Source organism: Staurois parvus, unplaced genomic scaffold, assembly GCF_062004578.1.
Source record: "Staurois parvus isolate SC_StPar_1 unplaced genomic scaffold, SC_StPar_1.0 ptg000988l, whole genome shotgun sequence".
NCBI classification, from domain to species: domain Eukaryota; kingdom Metazoa; phylum Chordata; class Amphibia; order Anura; family Ranidae; genus Staurois; species Staurois parvus.
The window spans coordinates 6,168,204-6,188,417 of NW_028318784.1; the positions used below are offsets into that span (position 1 = coordinate 6,168,204).

At 40.7% G+C, this 20,214-nt stretch overlaps 1 long non-coding RNA gene across 4 annotated transcripts in view; it reads right to left on the reverse strand.

The window, feature by feature from the left end:
• LOC149441411 (uncharacterized) overlaps nt 1–20,214 on the reverse strand; it is a 648,839-nt gene that overhangs the window by 59,315 nt on the left and 569,310 nt on the right. For all 4 annotated transcript variants that reach the window (XR_016307379.1, XR_016307378.1, XR_016307380.1 and 1 more), the window contains one exon: nt 4,532–4,594. This is a non-coding gene — a long non-coding RNA (uncharacterized LOC149441411). The remainder of the gene's footprint in view (nt 1–4,531; nt 4,595–20,214) is intronic.

Sequence of the window (20,214 nt, forward strand, 5' to 3'; positions counted from 1 at the left end):
TCAAATGAAAGTGAATAGGGCTGCGCTATAAATGCGTGGCTTGCAGTTGTGATGCGCTCCCAGAATGCAAAATTGCCATTCGACAAAGAAAAAAAAAACAAAAAAAGAGAATTAAAAAATCAGGCATTAGGAGGTGGCAGCATTTAAACACCCTTTTACTGTCTTTTGAAAAGCAAAACTTTTTAGGGAGTGTAAAAGAAGCTTAATAGAATGGGTTTAATGCTGCAACTTCATATCATGCTCTAAGCTCAGGTTTCATAGAGTATTAGAACACAATTGCTGGTGAAAATTGCTATTTTTTTCTGCTAGAGTTAAAATTACTAAAGTGCTCTCACTTTCCAAAAATAAATGATACAATCTTTCAGTATTTTCTGTTGGAAAATGGATTTTATATACTCCAAACACATGAAAAAGGCACAAAACACTTAAAGAAGAAATCCGGGCAAAAATGTTATTTTCCCATGCAGTGGATCTATGCCCGCACAGAATGGGTTAACTTCTAGTTCTATGGGATAGCAAAGCAAAGATATACTTCCCTAATCTGCTGATTCTCCGAGTTCAAGGCCGGCCCCCACTACTCCTGCCTCCCCCAAACGCTATTAGCGTTATTGTGAATGGACTGTTCCTAATGTCAGCAAGCCCATAGACTGGCTCTGGATGTGGGGACAGCAGAAAAAGTCCACCGCTTGATGTGGGGGAGCACGGTTTTCCAGAGGATGAAGGATCGGGTAAGTATAGCTTTTCCTTGCACCCCTGGACAAAATGAACAGTTACCCATGCAGCGCGGGCACAGCCCCACTGCATGGGAAATACACATTTTGCCTGGAGTTCTGTTTTAAAGTGGAAGTGTCAGCAAATTCACAAACGCAATACAAAAAGAATGTAAACTGTCCACCGCTTGATGTGGGGGAGCAAGGTTTTCCAGAGGATTGAAGGATCGGGTAAGTATAGCTTTTCCTTGCACCCCTGGACAAAATGAACAGTTACCCATGCAGCGCGGGCACAGCCCCACTGCATGGGAAATACACATTTTGCCTGTAGTTCTGTTTTAAAGTGGAAGTGTCAGCAAATTCACAAATGCAATACAAAAAGAATGTAAACTTTCTTACCAGCCCCTCAAAAAAAGTAAATTCTGTTTGTCCAGTTTTCTAACTAAGGAATCACCACCCTAACCGGAACCTCACTTTCCTTTACTACAGTAAAAGTAGTACATGTTGATTGGGTGTTAAAGAGGCAGTAACACACTGCTAAGTTCAATCCTGTGCTCTTCCTTGCTATCAGCCTGCTATCTGTGTATGTAAGAAAAGATCCAGATGAAAAAAAATATAGGGTTGTTCAGGTTCCACACACTGACAAGCATCTCTAAGCGTAACCACCCAAACTCCAAATTTTCCAGTGGGTCTGCCTCAAAGAATCTTCCCAGCATACAACGCAGCAAAATGCACATCTTGATAATAGCATATCACCAGGTCACCAAGACCTAGTGCTCTAAATGCATATGCTTTAAAGACACAACAGTTAAAATCCATTCTGAGGAAAATGTTGAAGGCCCCACTGCAAGGGTTAGTCGCTCATGTGTCTAAGGAAGAGGAGAAACAGTTTTACTTAGCTGATCCTCTGCTTCCCTGGAGATGGTGTTCCCTTATGCTCCGGCAGTGGACTGTCCCTTGGCATCATCAGGTCCAATGCTGATCTGAGGGGACTGGTCTATTTGCGAAGAGGAGTGGAGGATCAGGCAAGTACAGGTGAAACTCAAAAAATTTGAATATCGTGCAAAAGTTGGTATCCAAGCCCTTGCAACACTTAGAATGTGGATAAGTAGTGACTTTTGGTAATGTTTTCTGGACATAGGTGTCAAGTTTAAGGGGATAGTTCCTGAATGTTGTAAAGGGGTATGTATGCAACATTATTTACAAGTGAAATGGCCTTTTCCTGACAATCCTATCCAGGCTGTGGTCATCCCTGCTGCTTGTGCGCCTTTTTCTTCCACATAACTTTCTATTAATGTGCTTTGATACAGCACTTTGGGAACATCCAACTTCTTTTGCAATTACCTTTTGAGGCTTTCCCTCCTTATGGAGGGTGTCAATGATGGTTTTCTGCACAACTGTCAGGTCAGCAGTCTTTCCCATGATTGTGATTCCTACTGAACCAGACTGAGAGACCATTGAAAGGCACAGGAACCCTTTGCAGGTGTTATGGCTTAATTAGCTGATTAGAGTGGGACACTTTGAGCCTAGAATATTGCACCTTTTCACAATATTCTAATTTTCTGAGATTGTGGATTTGGGGTTTTCATGAGCTGTAAGCCATAATCATCACAATTATGACACATCACGGCTTGAACTATCTTGCTTTGCATGTAATGAGTCTATCTCATATATTAGTTTCACCTTTTAAGTTGCATTACTGAAATAAATGAACTTCTGCACGATATTCAAATTTTTCGAGTTTCACCTGTAAATCTTTTTTTGTTCCCATAGACCAAAATGAGCAATTCCCCCTTGAAGTGCAGGCACAGCCCCACTGCCAGGGATTTTTTTTTGTAGTGGCCCGGAGTTGGGCTTTAATTTTGTCAGTCTACCCTAAGCAACTTTACTAACCTAATATCCGATACTCCCATTCTCTTCATCTTCAAGAGTTAAAGTGTTACTAAACCCAGGACCCTGCATTCACTATATCTGGTCTCCCACATTACACAGAACATGGATGTGCAATTATTTTAGTAAATATAATCTGCTAAATACCTTTTCTCATCAGCAGTTAGAGCAGTTTTGTGACTTCTATCAGTGTCCAGCAGAGCACTTGTTAAAGCTTGTAGGGGGAGTTTTCATTTTGCTCTAGGAGGATTCACAACCCCTGACTTCTGTGTCTGGACAGTGTTGATTGGCCCTGTGCTGGTCACATGCACTCTCCCAAGATACAAAAAAAACTCTCTTGCAATACACACCAAACTGAGCATGTGCAGAGTGGCTCCATATGATATGTCTTAACAGGAGATAAAAAGGGGACACTGGAAGAAGGGGGGAATCAGTGAAGTCAGGATCAAACAGACTTTTTACATAATGCAGAGGATTAACCCCTTAGGTTCCACAGTGACTATAACAAGCATGCTTTACTGCGTATACAGACTGATTTTACTGCTGTGGGTTTAGTAACACATTTGTCCTCAGCATTTTTTAGTTTAGCATATTGAGTACAATAAAAATATTTATTCCCAAGTAAACTATTTGTTAAAATTCTTACCCAGCACTTGCAGTTTACAAATTTGAATACTGCTAGCTCCTAGCCTCTCAGTGCTACTTCCCTGAACTTCCAGTCTTCACAGGATATAGTTAACAGTGGACAGTGCAGTCTCCAGTCAGCCTACTAGCTTGTAGAAGAGAGATGGAGAAGGGGAGGGGGAGATGCAGGTGAGGGCCTTGCCATCCTAGACTATGGGGTTGTGTGTTTCTGTTATTGTACACAGTGTAGGGAGCAGGGGCGGACTAACAACTCATGGGGCCCCCGGGCAATAAGAGATAATGGGGCCCCCTGTGTCTCCGCCTACACTCAAGCCAAAGCCATACCCACACAACACCCCACCTACATATTGCAGCTCAGCTGCATAGAAATGGCATTCAAAATTATTTAAAAAATAATAAAACAACGTTGTGAGGTCCAACATTATTTTAATTATTTTTTTAATTGCCGAAAATTCTTTTTTTACATTAAGCTCAGGGTATTGTATTGTGAGAGAGAAGAGACTTCCATGCCATCAGAATATATCAATCAATGCTGCCAATGATGGGGAAAATCCATCAGCCTGTTCATACATGGATTGAATTTTGGGAGGTTCATACATTGATCAAATTTTGTGAGGTCCATGCTGATCCAACTGATTTTCAACCCATGTATGGCTTAAAGTGGTACTCCACCCAAAATGGGAAGTTCCACTTGTTGGCATGCCCCCCCCCCCTCCACTGCCACATTTGGAACTCCCACTTCTGGCTGAGTTTAACACAGTAATCTCCGGCCTTTCCTCCCCCCCCCCCCGCATCCTTTTGGGACACATCACAGGCCCCAGAAAACAGCGGGCCAATCAGAAAGCACAGTGCCGCTTATGCATGCACAGTAGGACACCGGCTGTGAATCCAGAATGCTTCACTTCTGGTTTCCCTTAGTTAAGTTGCCAGTGCCTGTACCCGAAGCCGATTAAGGAAATCGGCTCAGTTGAGGACATCACCGGACACCTGGGCATGTAACTATCCTTATATTAAAAGTCAACAGCTACAGCTTTGTAGCTGATGACTTTTTTTTTTTTTTTTGAGAGCGGAGGGTGGCTCTACAGAATGTTGCATGAGAAAGGAATCACCCTGAAACAGTTAATGTCTCCAGCTTAAACTGAAACACAGGCAAGGATTATAAAATAAAGAAGCTGCATATTCAGTATGTGATTAAATCTGCTTTACAGTGCTTGAACATCTGATAGTTTAACATCACTTTAAGACACAAAAACAGAATTTGAAAAAAGTCCAAAAAAAAAACTCACCAAAACTGAAAGCAAAGGAGCTCTGGAAAGTTTCTTCTTTCAGTTCATGAGATGATTGTAATTCTAAGTAAAAAGAAAAAAATATATATATATACATTAAAATAATAAACACCTTACTTGAATCAAGTAATAGGACAATTTTTGTTGCCAATACAGTAGAGAGGAAAACAGAAGTAAATTTTGTTTATTTCCCACTATTCTGGACAATCTACAACCAAGCTCAGAACTGGCCAGACCTATCACCATTCATTAACCAGTTGCCTGTGTATTGCATTTGAAAGGACAGCCACAAGTTATGGGAATAGCTGACCCCAAGACCTGTTTTTTGCCCATTTTTCAACATCTATAGATGCCACTTTATGCACCTGTTAAAACACCTTTTAATTCCTTCTTTCTATTTCTGTGGATATTCTGCAAGTCATAGTATAGCCAGTAGCAGTAGTGATTAGATATTCAACAGCAGTGTCAGGAAAATAAATCCAACATTTATAGTTACACAAGAAACTCTGTCACCTAATCCAGTCACTACTGAATGTGTCATATCAGATGCTGAAAAAATGGAGAACTAATAGTAGGAATGTCTTTATTCTACAATTTTTCTGCTTAAAGGATATGTAAACCCAACATTTCATATTCCTGACATGTTCCTGCTATACCATGTGCTTGTATGAAAACGTATCCTGCTCTCTTTGTATTGCTTCCTTTGTGTGCTTTCCTATTAAAAACAGACCACACAAGGCATGAGTGGTCAGTTCTCTAGCTGTGCTGGAAACTCAGTCTGCTCTCCTCCAATGATCAGGCTTCTGATCACACGACCCCCCCCCCCCCCACATTGACAGCCATTCACTAGGAATTTCAGTGTAATGCTGTTTCTCCTACTCCAGCTCTCTGTTCTCAACTCAGCAAATGGAGTTTAAAGGACATCTGATCACTTGTAAAAAAGAGGAAATTAGTATTTTTTATTTTTTTTTATATCTATACACAAATGTTTTGCCTTACATTTCTATTTCAAACTGAATGGGTTTTTTTTACAAGGCAAGTGTTTACATATTCTTTAAGACACACTGGACCAGTGATAGACAGATAAAAGCCAAAAAAAAGACAATAGAAAGCCATGGCTAGTACAAACCAACTGAATAAAATGGCCTCCGTGAGGGTCACAAAAGATGTCTGCATAATACACAAAGTTATAGCACCCCGAAATCACTTTTGACAGCTTAAACCCCAAACACTATCCTGCCTTCTGTTTTTTTTCTTAATAATTATTCCCAACAATAAACTGAATAAAAATAAAGAACATTTATGATAAAAAAAATATTATAATCTAATAACTCCTGCAGTCTGTACCTGTATTGATAGCGTTTAGCATATTAATTTTTATTTTTTTATTTTATTAGCCTTAAGTTTTATTTTACTCTACATTACTTATTATACAATTATTTTCAAAGCTCATTATTGTGTTGCCCTGGCTCCATACATCAAATAAGGCAAAAGAATGTGAAAAAATGGAATTACTCTGAAATAGGATGATACCAACTACTACTACTACTACTACTACAAAATAAATAAATAAATATAAATATATATATAAATGTATATATATATATATAAAACATTTTCATTTTGTTAATTATTACTACAGTATTATAGTATTTGCATATTATTATAATAATAATAATAATATTATAGTGGTCTGATCATTTTTGCAATACTGGATTCTGTTAATACACATTTTTTACTGGTATCCTTCAAGAGAAAATATAGTGGTTTGGTAAATTGTTTTTCTTTGGTTATTATGGCAAGGACTAATAAATAAATAAATAAATAAAACTTTACAATGTTATTAAACATTTTCATATCCAGCCAGAAGATGGGGCTCTGGTTTCCTTTTTACATATTCTTTTTTTTTCTTTTAGCTTTCAGCACTGCCAAAATAAATTCCAATTTGTCATAACAGTGATTTTCCCTTTACCAGACAGCTCAGTCATCGATTGCTATGAGGGTCAAACACAAGGCCCGTGGGCCGAATCCAGCCCTCCAGGCCATTTCATGTGGCCCTTGCACCTCTCCTGCAGGTACCCCCTTGTTTCCACCCCTGCAGGTACCCCCTTGTCTCTCAGCAGAGAGGAAAATAGAACTCTTCTACCAAATCCTGCACCTCTCAGTTCAGCTGCAGCACCCCCTCATCTCTGCCTCCCCTGGTCTCAGCATTCAGCAGACTCTGGAAACTGACTCCACTCCTCCTCTGGTCCTCCTCCAGACCCTGCACTTTCTGCGTTCCAGCTCTGCCCCCAAAAGGGGATGCATGGTGATTGTAGGGAGGGTGTGAGATTCTTGACATCTGATGTAATGGGGGGCGGGGTGCTCTGGACATCTAGTCTTACAGATACAACTGGCCCTTTGAGGGTAACCATAATGCTGACACAGCCCACAATGAAATGGAGTTTGACACCCCTGCTATAAGGTAAAGGAAATTGCAAAGACAGCCAGATTAAAAACTTATCAATTAAAAAAAAGAAGTAAAATAAAATGATTGTAAACTATAATAACAAAACTCCAGGCAAAAAGAAAAACAATAATAACCTGTTAAAGGATAAAATAAAAAGCACCCTTCACTGTAACACACACCTTCAATCTGGAGCTGCCCCCTGGCAGTACTTATTTTCCGGCACTAGATGTCCTCAGTTTTACAGTTTGAATGATGACTATCATCATTTAACCCACCTTCTTTGACCTACCGTTAGCCTGTGACTGGACAGAGAAGCAGAACAGTGATAAACATATCTTTTTGTCAGTCTGCTTCATCTCTTCCTATCAGCTGCTTCGTGTCAGCACACAAACCGATTGCCATTATGTGAACTGACTGGCTCTATGTGCTGCTTCTCCCTCTATTCTGCATTAGAATGTTTCTAGGTCAAACTGATGTACTCACTGTGCTTACATTGAAAAATTAAATGTGATGATCTATAAATAAGTCCAAAACGACATCCAATTGTGTCCTTAATTCAACTTCAATATAACTAATTTAGCTACTATGGTGTAATGCATTGTCATGTCACAGAATGCTGGCATTATGTATGTAGCTTGTGAATTATTACTCAGCCCTGTAGATGTCACTGTTGCCCCTGCAGTTCTTTAGGCACTAGAAGATATTTTGGTGGTACTAGGCTGCCTGCGTCTGGCCTGTCTGCACATAGCCTTTGAAGGGAAGATGTATTAGAAATCACGGCTTGCTTACTGTCTGGAACTTGGGGATTAGGTTGGGACTCTGGCCTCAATCACCCACTTGTCACTGATCCTCTATTTTGCATCTATGAGAACTGACAGATTTCTTAAATGCAAAATGAGTCCATGCTACAGCTTGTAATAAAGTTTTAAAGAATTCCTAACTCCTCTTAAAGGGAGTATGTATTCATTTCCATGAGTTTTCTTTTCTCTACATAACATGTAGCTTGATGTCAATAATTCTATCAATGTGGGCAGGGGTGGACTGAAAACTCATGGGGCCCCTGTGCAATAGAGGATCATGGGGCCCCTGTGTCCTCACCCACACACAAACCACACCCAAAAAAGCCTATAAAGGGTACTAGCGGCATCTCATGGGGCTCCCTACTGACCCTGGGCCCTCGGACAGTGCCTGAGTGCCGGAATGGTCAGTTCACCCCCGAATGTGGGCCACGTTTGGATAGCCTGTCCACAGTATAATACTTGTACCTCGCTGCCTGCTTCCAGGTTTACACAGGGCTCCATACAGAGGAAACAATCTCTTTATTTCTTCTCCCTGCACAGCAGAGAGAAGGAACAAATAGATTTTTAGTAAAAAAGCAGCACATATTACACGATGTTAGGCACACAGTTAACCCTTTGATCGTCCCTAAATGTCAACCCCTTCCCAGCCAGTGTCGTTAGTACAATGACAGTGTTAAGTATTATAGTATTATCACTTATCACTGTATTAGTGTCAGTGGTGATGTCAGTGTCAGTTAGTCAGTTCCCACCCAGTGTCAGCTAGTGTCACATTGCCCGCCGCACTATCACAGTCCCATTATAGTTCGCTGATCACTGCCATTACTAGTATATTATATACATATATTACATTTGTAGACGCTATAACTTTCACAAAAAACAATCAATGTACACTTATTGGGATTGTTTTACCAAAGACATGTAGCACAATACATTTTAAACCTAAATATATGAAGGAGATGAATTCTTTTTTTAATGTTTTATAGTAGAAAGTCAAAAATATAGTTTTTTTTTCAACATTTTCCATATTTTTTTGTTTACTTATTAAAAAATAAAAACCTAGTGGTGATCAAATACCACCAAAAGAGAACTCTATCTGGGTGAAAAAAATATATGAATATCATATGGGTAGTGTTGCATGACCGCTCAATTAACAGTTAAAGTAGCACAGTGCTAAATAGCAAAAAATGCCCTGGTCATGAAGGGGGTAAAACCTTCTGGAGCTGAAATGGTTAATGCCCACCTAAAGAGCCACTGTTAAGCAGTGTGAAGAGGTTAAACTTCAAGTGGATCATGTCAAGGTAGCAAGTCGCCATATTCTGGGTCCCTGGAGGTATGTTTTTTGCCTAAAATGGCACTTGAGAGGGAACACATATAGCACAGCAGTGCTGGGTGGACCAGTATGCATTATTCTACAAATCTTTTGGTAAGTGCAATACTTCATAACTATGTACTAAGCCTTGACTGAAATTGCCTTTTAAATTTGCCACTATTAAAAATTGTTTTTTAACATTTGAAACCATAAAATAAATGTATTTTCAATAGAGATGACTGTGAATCGTTGCAGTTATAGTTTAAAAACAACATTTTACCTTGTGGTGGGCCCTGTACATGGTCAAGTCACTACCAGAGCATGAATCAGTGGCATCCCTAGAAATCAGTGGCCATGGCTAATTAGCCTATTTATCCTTAGCTTTATTGGTCAAGCATTATGAACTAAAACAATGGTACAACTATTGCTATGTCACACTGGCCATGGATCACAAACCTTTTTTTTCTATTGGTAAAAGAGCTTTGGGGATGATTTACTAAAGGCAAATAGGCAGTTCGCTTTCCAAGGGAATTTTCTCTTAGCTTAATGAATTACATAAAACTCTGCTAACTTCCATCACCCAATTCCCTTGATGTGAACAGCTGCCACTTGGTCTGGCCATCAGCAAGGCTCCGCTCCGACACGTTTCGTCATAAAAGACATCCTTAAGAAGCCAGCTGATGTACAATTCACTTTGTGTAACATGTTATGCCTCTTTTTCATGTTTAATGTGCAACATGCACAGTTTTATTTTTTATATTTTCTGCAAACTTTAATATTTACAAGTCCATAGCATCACTCAGCAACAAGAGGTCTTACACATTTTGGCTAAAGAGCTTTTTCATAGCAATTGTTAAGGCTCTTAACGCATCAATGTTCTCATTGATGTATGACGCTATGAACTTTTAATTAATAAAATATTGGAATTTTACAGTCAGACTGTGGAGTTTTACTACAGTTGGATGGACTTTTGTGGGTATAGGGACCCAGCCAAAGAGCCAATGACCTACGGCCATATTGGCATTGAGGTAGAGCTTATCTCTCTAATAAATTTTTTCACATTTCATCTGAAAAACACTAGGATCATATTAACCATAAGCTAAATTTCCTTTTATTCAGAGTCACAGGTGGAACTAGAGCCTTCCCAACTTGACACTTCCAGGTTTGTTAGGTGCCTGCATCTGCCTGGCAACTACACTGTAGTCTCTCAGTATGTATACTGAAGTTGTGGGACTCCTTAGCATAGTAGCAAGTGACAGAGCAAAATTAGGTGGATACAGGCATCCAACACACTGGGAAGTGTGAGACTGCAAAAATTCTAGTGGTATAGTGTAAAGTAGGAATTTTAGCTAATTGTGAATTTGTTGGATGCCTTTGGCATAGCAGGAACAGGATCTCTGAAATTCCCCATGGCTTTCTATCTGCTACAATAAGATTAAAAGCTAGTTATCACATATTCCAGTGATCAAGCTAGTTATTAAACAGCCAAGTAGTCACGTTACTGAAGTATATGTAAACTTATAAATCAGGCTAGACATTTAGGAGTTGCAGGGAGTTGTTACGGTGCCCCCTAGCAGGTGACATGAGATGGTAGTTAGGCCGGCCATAGATGAGAGGAAAATCGAATGAAATTTGTGTTGATCATTGAATTTTTCATTTTTTTTAATCAGTAGAGTGCCAGCTGCGACACACGATTTTCATGCCGCAATCGAAATTGTCTGATCCAACATGCTGGATATTATTTTTAAAAACTAAAAAATTTATAGCACAATCGTATGAGCTATTTTTGTTTATTGATCGATAGTATGTTAAGTTTTTAACTCATATATGGTTGGCTTTTGTCTTCACTAGAGTTCCTGATGGTGGAGATGGGCTGGAAATCCTAGTGGCTCCAGTTAAGGGTCCTTTCACACGGGGCAGACCTGTTTAGCGGATCCGCTTACTCAGCGGAGGATCTCCACACTGATCCCCGTTGAGCAAATGGATGACAGGTTTGTGTCCACTCCGCTGCTGCAGAGCAGACACAGAGCTGCTCGCTCTCCTCAATGGGCGGTTGAATGGAAACGGACCACCTGTCTGTTTCTATCTGACCCGATCCGATGGATGGAAAGGGAATTGGATCCTCATCCGTCCCTTTCTTGCGGATCGGATTGGATGTTGGCGGGTGTAAACAGACACATGTTCATTTACACCTGCTGCTCCATAGAGGAGAATGGAGGTTCTGATTGGGACGTCCATCTGAAAGAGGCTTTACGTTGCTGCAAACTGACACCAGGTGGCAGCAAGCAAGATCCAAATCAGGTCTAAGCAGAAGCCTAGGCAGGCAGCAAGCAAGGGATATGTCAGGAAAATCCAGATTGGCAAGTAGGAATGTATAATAGATCATTAGCTCTCAGGTAGCTGATGATAAGAAGACACAGCACCAGCCACTTCAAAGGGAGGAACCTAAATATCCTTTTGGTCACAGGACCCATCCAGTGTCATTGCTGGGAACTAAAGAAGTCCTAGCAGGAATTCTCAGGTTCTATTGGAAGTATTGGAAGGGATTCTGGAAGTCCTGGCAGGGAGCCTGAGTGCACTGTAACAGAAGCACAAGGAACCTTGGGAAGAAAGCAGGTACCCTGCTTACATACTCTCCGGGCACTTTATTATGTACACCTTACTAGCAACTAGCACCGGGTTGGACCCCTTTTGCCTTCAGAACTGCCTTAATTCTCCATGGCATAGATTCAACAAGGTGTTGGAAACATTCCTCAGAGATTTTGGTCCATGTTGACATAAGTTACTGTTGCCTTTCTAATATCTCGAACCAGTCTGAACATTCTCCTCTGACATAAACAAGGCATTTTCATCCACACAGCTACTGCTTACTGTATGTGTTCTCTTTTTGGGACCATTCCCTGTAAACCCTATAAATGGTTGTGCATGAAAATCTCAGTAGATCAGCAATTTTTGAAATACTTACACCAGCATGTCTGGCACCAACAACCATGCCACGTTCAAAGTCACTTAAATCCCCTTTCTTCCCCATTCTGATGCTCGGTTTGAACTTCAGCAAGTCATCTTCACCACGTCTAGATGCCTAAATGCATTGAGTTGCTGCCATGTGACTTACTGATTAGCAATTTGTGTTACCAAGCAATTCAACAGGTGTACCTAATGAAGTGGCTGCTGAGTGTATAACAATGTCACCATCATGGTGGAATATTATATGTCCAAAACCACAGGCAACGTCTAGTTCCATGTGACAATAAGACGAAGGCTTCTTGCTCCTGGCGTTTTTTTTTTGTTTTTTTTTTACAGCACTGGCATTCTTTATAGCCTAACAAGCCTCTTCCAAGAGACTGGTAGCAGCTGGAAATCACAGGCTCTCCTGGTATTCCTGCCATAAATGCAGCAAATACCAGTCCATCATTGAGTACTCTCAAGCACAGTCAACTGGCAAACTCAGTTCCAGGAAGTCCGTCCAGACAATAATTATTGTATTCTTTTCATCCTTAAAGTAGAAAACATTAAACAAGCAATTACTGCATCACTCATATTATCTAATTATAATTGGTAATCAAGTGGTTTACCGCTGCGGCATGAAAGAACAAGCCTTTCCCACTGAGATTTGAACCCACGACCTTGGTGTCACACAGATGTTTTATGCAGCTCTAAAACTCAAGTTCGCTGAACAGATTCTGAACTTGGAAACAGCAAATTAACTATTACTATGATTCAGAACGAACATTATTTTTTATTAGTACTTTTGTAATTTTTTTGTACTTTACTGCTGTAATAAAAGAACCACTAGTTTGAGGAAAATGCTTATACATTATACTTCATTTACTTTAGATCAGACTTTTTCTGTGATGCCTCCCCTGTTACCCTACCAGTTCACATCCAATTAAAAAACTGGGAGAATTAAAATTTAACTGCTTCCAAAGGAGTGTATGACAGAAAAAGTTTAAATGGAAGTTTTTACATACTGTAGCTATAAATATAATTTAGTAGTTGCACTGATATTATGGGGGCCATACACAGTGCACTAAAAATGAATGATTGATGTCCAGTTCGACACAACAGTCAAATTGGACATTGATCTAGAGAGCCACAAATGGCATAGGCAAATGGTGAGTGACAGAGATGGTTTCCATCGACCCAAGTTGACCAGTTGTGGTGGAAAAAAACTTGATAACAGTTGATCTATAGTATTTTTCATGGCCTTTCATGTAGATAGAGCATAACTGTGGGAACAATTTGGGTTTTACAGGTGTAGGCCACTGACATTTGTTTCCCTACTCATCTTTTCTGTTTTTCAGTAGTTTTGCATTTGGCTAGGGTCAGTGTCACTACTGGTAGCATGAGGTGATACCTGGACCCTACAGAGCAGGCAATCCAACTCCTCCAGGATGGCACATCAATACGTGCCATTGCCAGAAGGTTTGATGTGTCTCCCAGCACAGTCTCAAGAACATGGAGGAGATTCCAGGAAACAGGCAGTTACTCTAGGAGAGCTGGACAGGGCCATAGAAGGTCCCTAACCCATCAGCAGGACCAGTATCTGCTCCTTCATGCAAGGAGGAACAAGATGAGCACTGCCAGAGCCATACAAAATGACCTCCAGCAGGCCACCTGTGTGAATGTCTCTGACCAAACAATGAGAAACAGACTTCCTAAGGGTGGTCTAAGGGCCCGATGTCCTATAGTGGGCCCTGTGCTCATTGCTTGGCACCATAAAGCTCTATTGGCATTTGCCTGCTTGGCATCCACCCTGCATGTGACACCTTTCCAGTACCACTCCTCCATTGCAGCTTACCAGAAGTTGTGGCTGCATCAGTTTTCTTTTTAATGCCTTTTTACTTAATTTTCATCTGGAAATCCTGGGGTGACAAAGCTTGCCCACTGCACTGGATCTACTGTATGGAGGAATGGTGTTGTCATCCTAGGCTGCTCTCCTAGACTACAAACACCTCCCCTTTAGTTATTTCATTTACATTAAGAGGATTGTGTTTTTTAGCTGGGGAAACAAACATTGTTTGAGCTTTCAGTTTAGTTCACAGGAAGTAACAAGGAAACTTTATTTCTTTCAGGATGCAGTGGGGCTGATAGGGTACACTGGTATTCACTGGAGGCCAGAGTGGTATTTTGGTGGTCAATGGGGGCTCATGAGGTACACTGGGGGTCAGTGAGGAATAGAGGGGTACACTGGTGGTGAGTGAGGGCTCATGGGGTACACTGGTGGTCATTGGGGGCTGAAGGGGAACATTGGTGGTGAGCAGGGCTGTGGATAAGGGGGTATCACCAGTCCTCCTGCATGTGGCCCTGGCCAGCAGGGGGGCCCAGACAGCTGAGTGAATTGGATGTGGGCAGGGAGGGTGATTGGCACGGTGGGGGGGATTACTGGAACCAATCCCCTGTACGGCTCTCTCTGCATCAGCTGAAATCTTCTTCTCTCCCTCCCGCTGACTTTCAGCTGCTGCTGAGAGAACCATACAGGGGATCAGTTCCAGTAATTGCCAATGACCCCCCTCCCCCCCTTGGCACATCCATCACTCTCCTTGTGCACCATACATTTCCCCCTGCTACTCAGGCCCCACTGTGTGCCTTCACCCCCACAGTGCTGTTTCCCTACTCTCCTTCCCACCAGCAAATGCACACACACAATAGGATCCTTCACGATGTAGAGTGTGGGAAGTGTCCAGGAAATATGTCACATTTACCAGCCCCTTCCTTTCTTGAATGAACACAATGAGGGATCGGTACCGATCACTCACTGTGTTAATTTATAACTGAAGCATAGTAAACTGTGTTTTTTTTTTGGGGGGGGCTGTCAGGTTGGCTGTTTGGGGCCCCGTGGCTTCTAACAGCAGCCCTGGTGGTGATTGGGCACTTACCTTGTAGTAGTCTGTGTCCCACGCTGATGCTCCTTTCCTCTGCTTCCTTCCCTCTGAGGGGATTATGCAAAGTCTGTTGGCAGGAGATCACCCTGCCTAGTTTATGAACACAGAATAGAAACCGAGCATGGGAAAACATGTTTGTGCCCTTGGCCCAGGGACGCACTCTGGGACAGCTCAGATCTGCAGGACACAGAGATTGTGTTTTAATTCCAGGCCAGTTTGTGGGAGCCCTAAGTGTTTTCTGAGGTTGAATGTTTTTCTTCAGTGGGTCTCAATTCCCTGGTTATAGAGAAAATGTTTTTATTCTAGTTATGCTTTGATGGAATATGTACTGGAATTTGCCTAGTTTATGAACACAGAGTAGAAGCCGAGCATGGGAAAGCGTGTTTGTGCCCTTGGCCTAGGAATGCACTCTGGGACACAGTTCGGATCTGCAGGACACAGAGATTGTGTTTTAAATCCAGGACAGTTTGTGGGAGCCCTAAGTGTTTTCTGAGGTTGAATGTTTTTCTTCAGTAGGTCTCAATTCCCTAATTATAGAGAAAATGTTTTTATTCTACTTATGCTTTGATGGAATATGTACTAGAATTTCATGCAGAAGCTGTATTTCTTCAGTATGGGGACATAGGGAATTTCTTAAAAAAATGTAATCTCAAAATCTCAAAACTATAAAAAAAAAGTTGGAACTGAAAATAAATCTTTTTTTATCAAGCATAAGTTTGTGCTAAATTGATGTTTTTATATTTCCCTGAAATTCTCTAAAGGATACATGTTTATCAGGACATCATAGAGGTAAATTGAAAAGAAAAATAATCTGTCTTGGCCGATGTCCCTATTTCCTGTTCTAAAGTTTTTAACCGACTCTTCCACCGCTGTGGACTGTCAGGTTAGTTTGGAATCTGCTGAACGGTATGTATTTGGCTACTATGAACACATTGCTCAAAGTCTTACCTCAGAAAACATTCTTGCTCCCTCTTGGAACTATTTTTGGAAAATATGGTTTTGCAAAGTTCCAAATATAGATTGAAAACAAACTGTTTGAAAAAGCCCTCAGTATCTGGCACTACCCACCTTCTTCTAGCCTAGAGAGGGCACGATGTACATCTCGGAGTGTTATTTTCTCTACTCCCCCTGGCTTTCTCCTTTATTTTCTCTCAATTACTCTTCACCTCTACGATCAATAGCCATGATATTTCTAAGGGTCAGAGATTGTACATTCATCGATCAGAAACAGCCTGACACAACTGAAGAGCAGCCATAGCCAGACGGATCAATGACACCCGTGCCTAGCTCTCAAACATTAAGGTTTATTCCAAAGCATCAAAGTGTAATGTGACCTGTATTTTTTCTCTAAATAAGATCACAAGTACAAAAGAAATCTGGTATACAACAAATACAATACAAAAACACTAACCAAGAGATTTATACCCCCCAAGCAATGAAATTCTAAATAGATGGCAAAATGTACTGGTGTCAATTCTTCATTTTCATGCTATCACTTACCCTAGCTAAAGATCTTTTTTTTTTATGCAATAAAAAGTGTAGACTCTTCTGTAGGGGGTGTCTGAGCACCCTTAAAGTTGAACTCCAGGCACACGGCTAAGCACACTGTTGAAGTACTCATACAGTATATGAAATGCAAAAGGATTTAGAATACTGTCCAGCCACTGCTATGATCCTTACACTTCTGCCAGAAAGCACACCCAGAAAGGTGACACCAGAAAGGTGAAGTGTATGCCTAACCAAACCTTTTTCAAAATAGTTTTTAGAGACACGATAGAACTCCTGTCAGATCTTTATTGTTCAAAATATAGAAACGCCAGCAATCAAGGCAAAATTTCTGAGATTTATTGTGGACATTTCAAAAATACAGTGAAAAAGACACTTTACACTTTCCTGCTGCTATTGCTTAGCTGGTATGAGAATTTCTTTTAGATTTGTGTTCCATCTAAAGATATGCAGTAACAATTTTTTTACTTGAGAGGAAGGTGTTTTGACTCTTTCATCCTTGCAGTATCCTGTTATGTACTACATAAACCTTGGTCAGTATGGTCTTTGTCCTCCCCTTATATCACCATTGTGCCCTTTAGCTGGTATTGCTGGGAGGCTCCTCTGTCCATTCTGTTGCCAATCCCTCCTCTGTGTTTGTTCCTGGTGGGTCTTCACCTGTACATGCAATAATTTCCATGTTTTGGATTCTATACATTGCTCTGCACCCCCTGAACCCCAAAGAAGCTCAACTTGTGAAACATGCTGGGTTATTGACCTCCCTATATTCTATTTCCATCAATATATTGTGGTTAAGTGTAATATATACATAAGCATTTTTATATCTAAGGGAAGGCGTATGAGGTTTGCTGACTATGTACTATAAAAGGCTCATCCAGACTTGTTTTTTACCCTTTGGGGATTGTTGAACCAACCGTTTTAACATGTGATTTTTTAAATAAAATTTGTATTTTTTATATATGGTTTTGTGTGATTTTATTTCCTGAGGGTCACATTAAATAGCACATTGAAAGTCCCATATACTAATTTCTCTTTTGTTTGTACTATGTTATAATTGGGATCTGGTACTGGAAGTTATCAATTATACCTATATGTAACATGTTACACTTTCACCAACATTTTGGGGCCTTGGAAGACCCCTTTCTGACCAACATATGACACTAAAACCTTCAAATATACATTATATACACATTCAAAATGCTGTGAATGGATATGCCTACACAGGGTTCCAGGATCCAAAGAAGAAAGCAGGTTGGTAAATGTTTGATTTTTTAGTGTATTCTGATTACCAGTCAATGGAGCATTGGCAGATGGATAGACATATGAAATGAGTTTACTCATTATGAATTTTATATATTAATTTTATTATTATGAATTTGTATATATTGGAGGTTTTTAGTGTCATATGTTGGTATGTTGGTGTGTCACCTTGAGAATGTCCGATGAGGTGCCGAAACATTGGTGCAGGTGGAGCATGTCTTTATCTCTATATTTTTGATGTGACCTCAATAAATCACCGAGGTTTTGTATAGAGAGTAATCACTGGAGCAAGAGTGGGGGGAAAATTCTTTCAATGGTCACACTTGCTCTGGTGACAATTTCCAATACTTTCCCCCATTCTCCCCTCTCACTTTCCATTTTATATCTGGGGCAGTAAATGAGTGGAATTCTCCCCAACAGGATGCTATCTAGCTAACCTTGAGGGTGTTACATAAGGAAAGAAGTGGAAAGTCAACATTTCCCACAAACGTTAATGACAAGGGCTGTGCAATATAATAATCTCTTACCTAGGCTGACATATTAAGGAGAATCTTTCTATTCTGCATGATAGGGTCTTTAGAAGAAGTTATTTTAATGTATAATCATGGTTATTTCTTCCACTTTAAGGTTTTTAGGGATGTTGGGATGAGATTTATTATTATTTTCATGGTTACTGGGAGGGTACTTTCCCTGTTTCTTGTATTGCCAGTCACATGCAAACTCCTAAGCCAGTTTTATTTTGCTTTGTGGGTATGACAAGTTTTTTTATACATCAGGTTTTCTTCAAGGGAGAAATGTGGTTCCACCAGCAGCCTTTATGGCTCTACATTGTTCAGAAATATTGAAGTTATCATTGTTGCCCTGTTTTTAAAAAGTGTCAGCACCAGCTGTCATCCTGATCCTTGGTTCTCTGCCTACCAAGTCACTGACATGCAGCAAGCTTGCAGCTAATGAAGAAAGGAAAGTTGTTTTTTCCAGGTCAGTGACTCACAAAAGCCAGGACTAGTATGACAGCACCATTGACTATACCTTTAAATCAGGTCAGCAATGGTGCTAAAATAAGTAATGATGTTTAAAGCAGCTTTTTATTTTGAACCATAATTGACAGAAGATAAAGGCTTATGAGCTCTTTTTTGGATAATTGCAATTACAAATCTGATTAGCTCTCTAGTTCCCTCTGGTGAAATTAATATGACAATTTCCATTATTGCAGTAGATCTATATTCTTCATCACTAATTTGAAAATAAATTGTGGTAACATGTTAGAGCTGTAACTCAATGAAAACAATCCTTTTAAATCTGCAAGACTCATCTAAAAATCTTGTCAAGTCTCATCCCAACATCCTTAAAAACCCTTAAAAGTGGAAGAAATAACCATGATTATACATTAAAATAACTGTTCTTAGAAAGACCCTATCATGCAGAATAGAAAAATTATCCTTAATATGTCAGTCTAGGTAAGAGATTATTATAATGCAGAGCCATTGTCATTAATAACTTTTGTGGGAAATGTTGACTTTCCACTTCATTCCTTATGTAACGTCCTCTAGGTTAGCTAGATAGAGTTTGTTGGTTTCTTTTTTTTAGATAGGGGCTGAGTAGCAGCGTGGGATGAGTAAGCCTTGGAGTGAGGCAGGAGTTCACCACAGTACAGGCTGGGAGGTTCTACAGGTCAGGGCTTCTGAAGACCTCCCATTTTTCCAAAAAACTGAGAACTTTCTGAAACAGGAAGCCCAGGTCTGCATGTCTGAGGGACCTTGGCCAATCCCCTGGCAGGAGGCTGGGCATGGTGACCAGGGCAACCCTCAAATATGACAGAGCCTGGAGAGAGAGCGGAGTCAGGTGGAAGATGTATTGAGAGAAGGCTGGAGTGTGGAGTCTGGGAGGGGGCCCCAGGAAGAAGAGCCTACCTACAGGCTGGTTGCTGGATGGAAGGATCTCCCTAAAGTCTCCTAGGGAGGACATCCTAAAAAGCAGGGAAGCAGCCAGCCTAACAAAAAGCTACCAACCCAACATGCTGACAGGACAGGACAGTGTGAATACTCCTACACCCCCTGGGCTGGATAAGGGGAAAGGGCGGTCAGGTGCAATGCCCAACTAGTCTTTACCTGGGACTGCTTAACTGAAAGCTCTTGGGACCCCCTTGCTCAGGGATACCATCAGCACAGCTTAGTGAAGTGGAGGATTCATCCAAGGTCTGAGGAGTTATTCCAGAAGTGACAGTGCTTTACTTTTTTGCCAGTTCACCCTTTTTTTGTACATAGTTGCTAAGATGTTTGTAATTCAGTTCTACAGTTCCTCGGGCACCCCATATACCCCTAGACCCCATCCAAGTTGTTAACCCCTAATGAAAATAACTAAAAACCAGCTCAAGGACTGTTTTACTGACTCTGGAAATGCAAGTGTAGAAAAGGCCTGTTGCCTGGCAGTGCAAAGCTTAGGGTGACCCAAATCAAACTCAGTGACCCTTATGA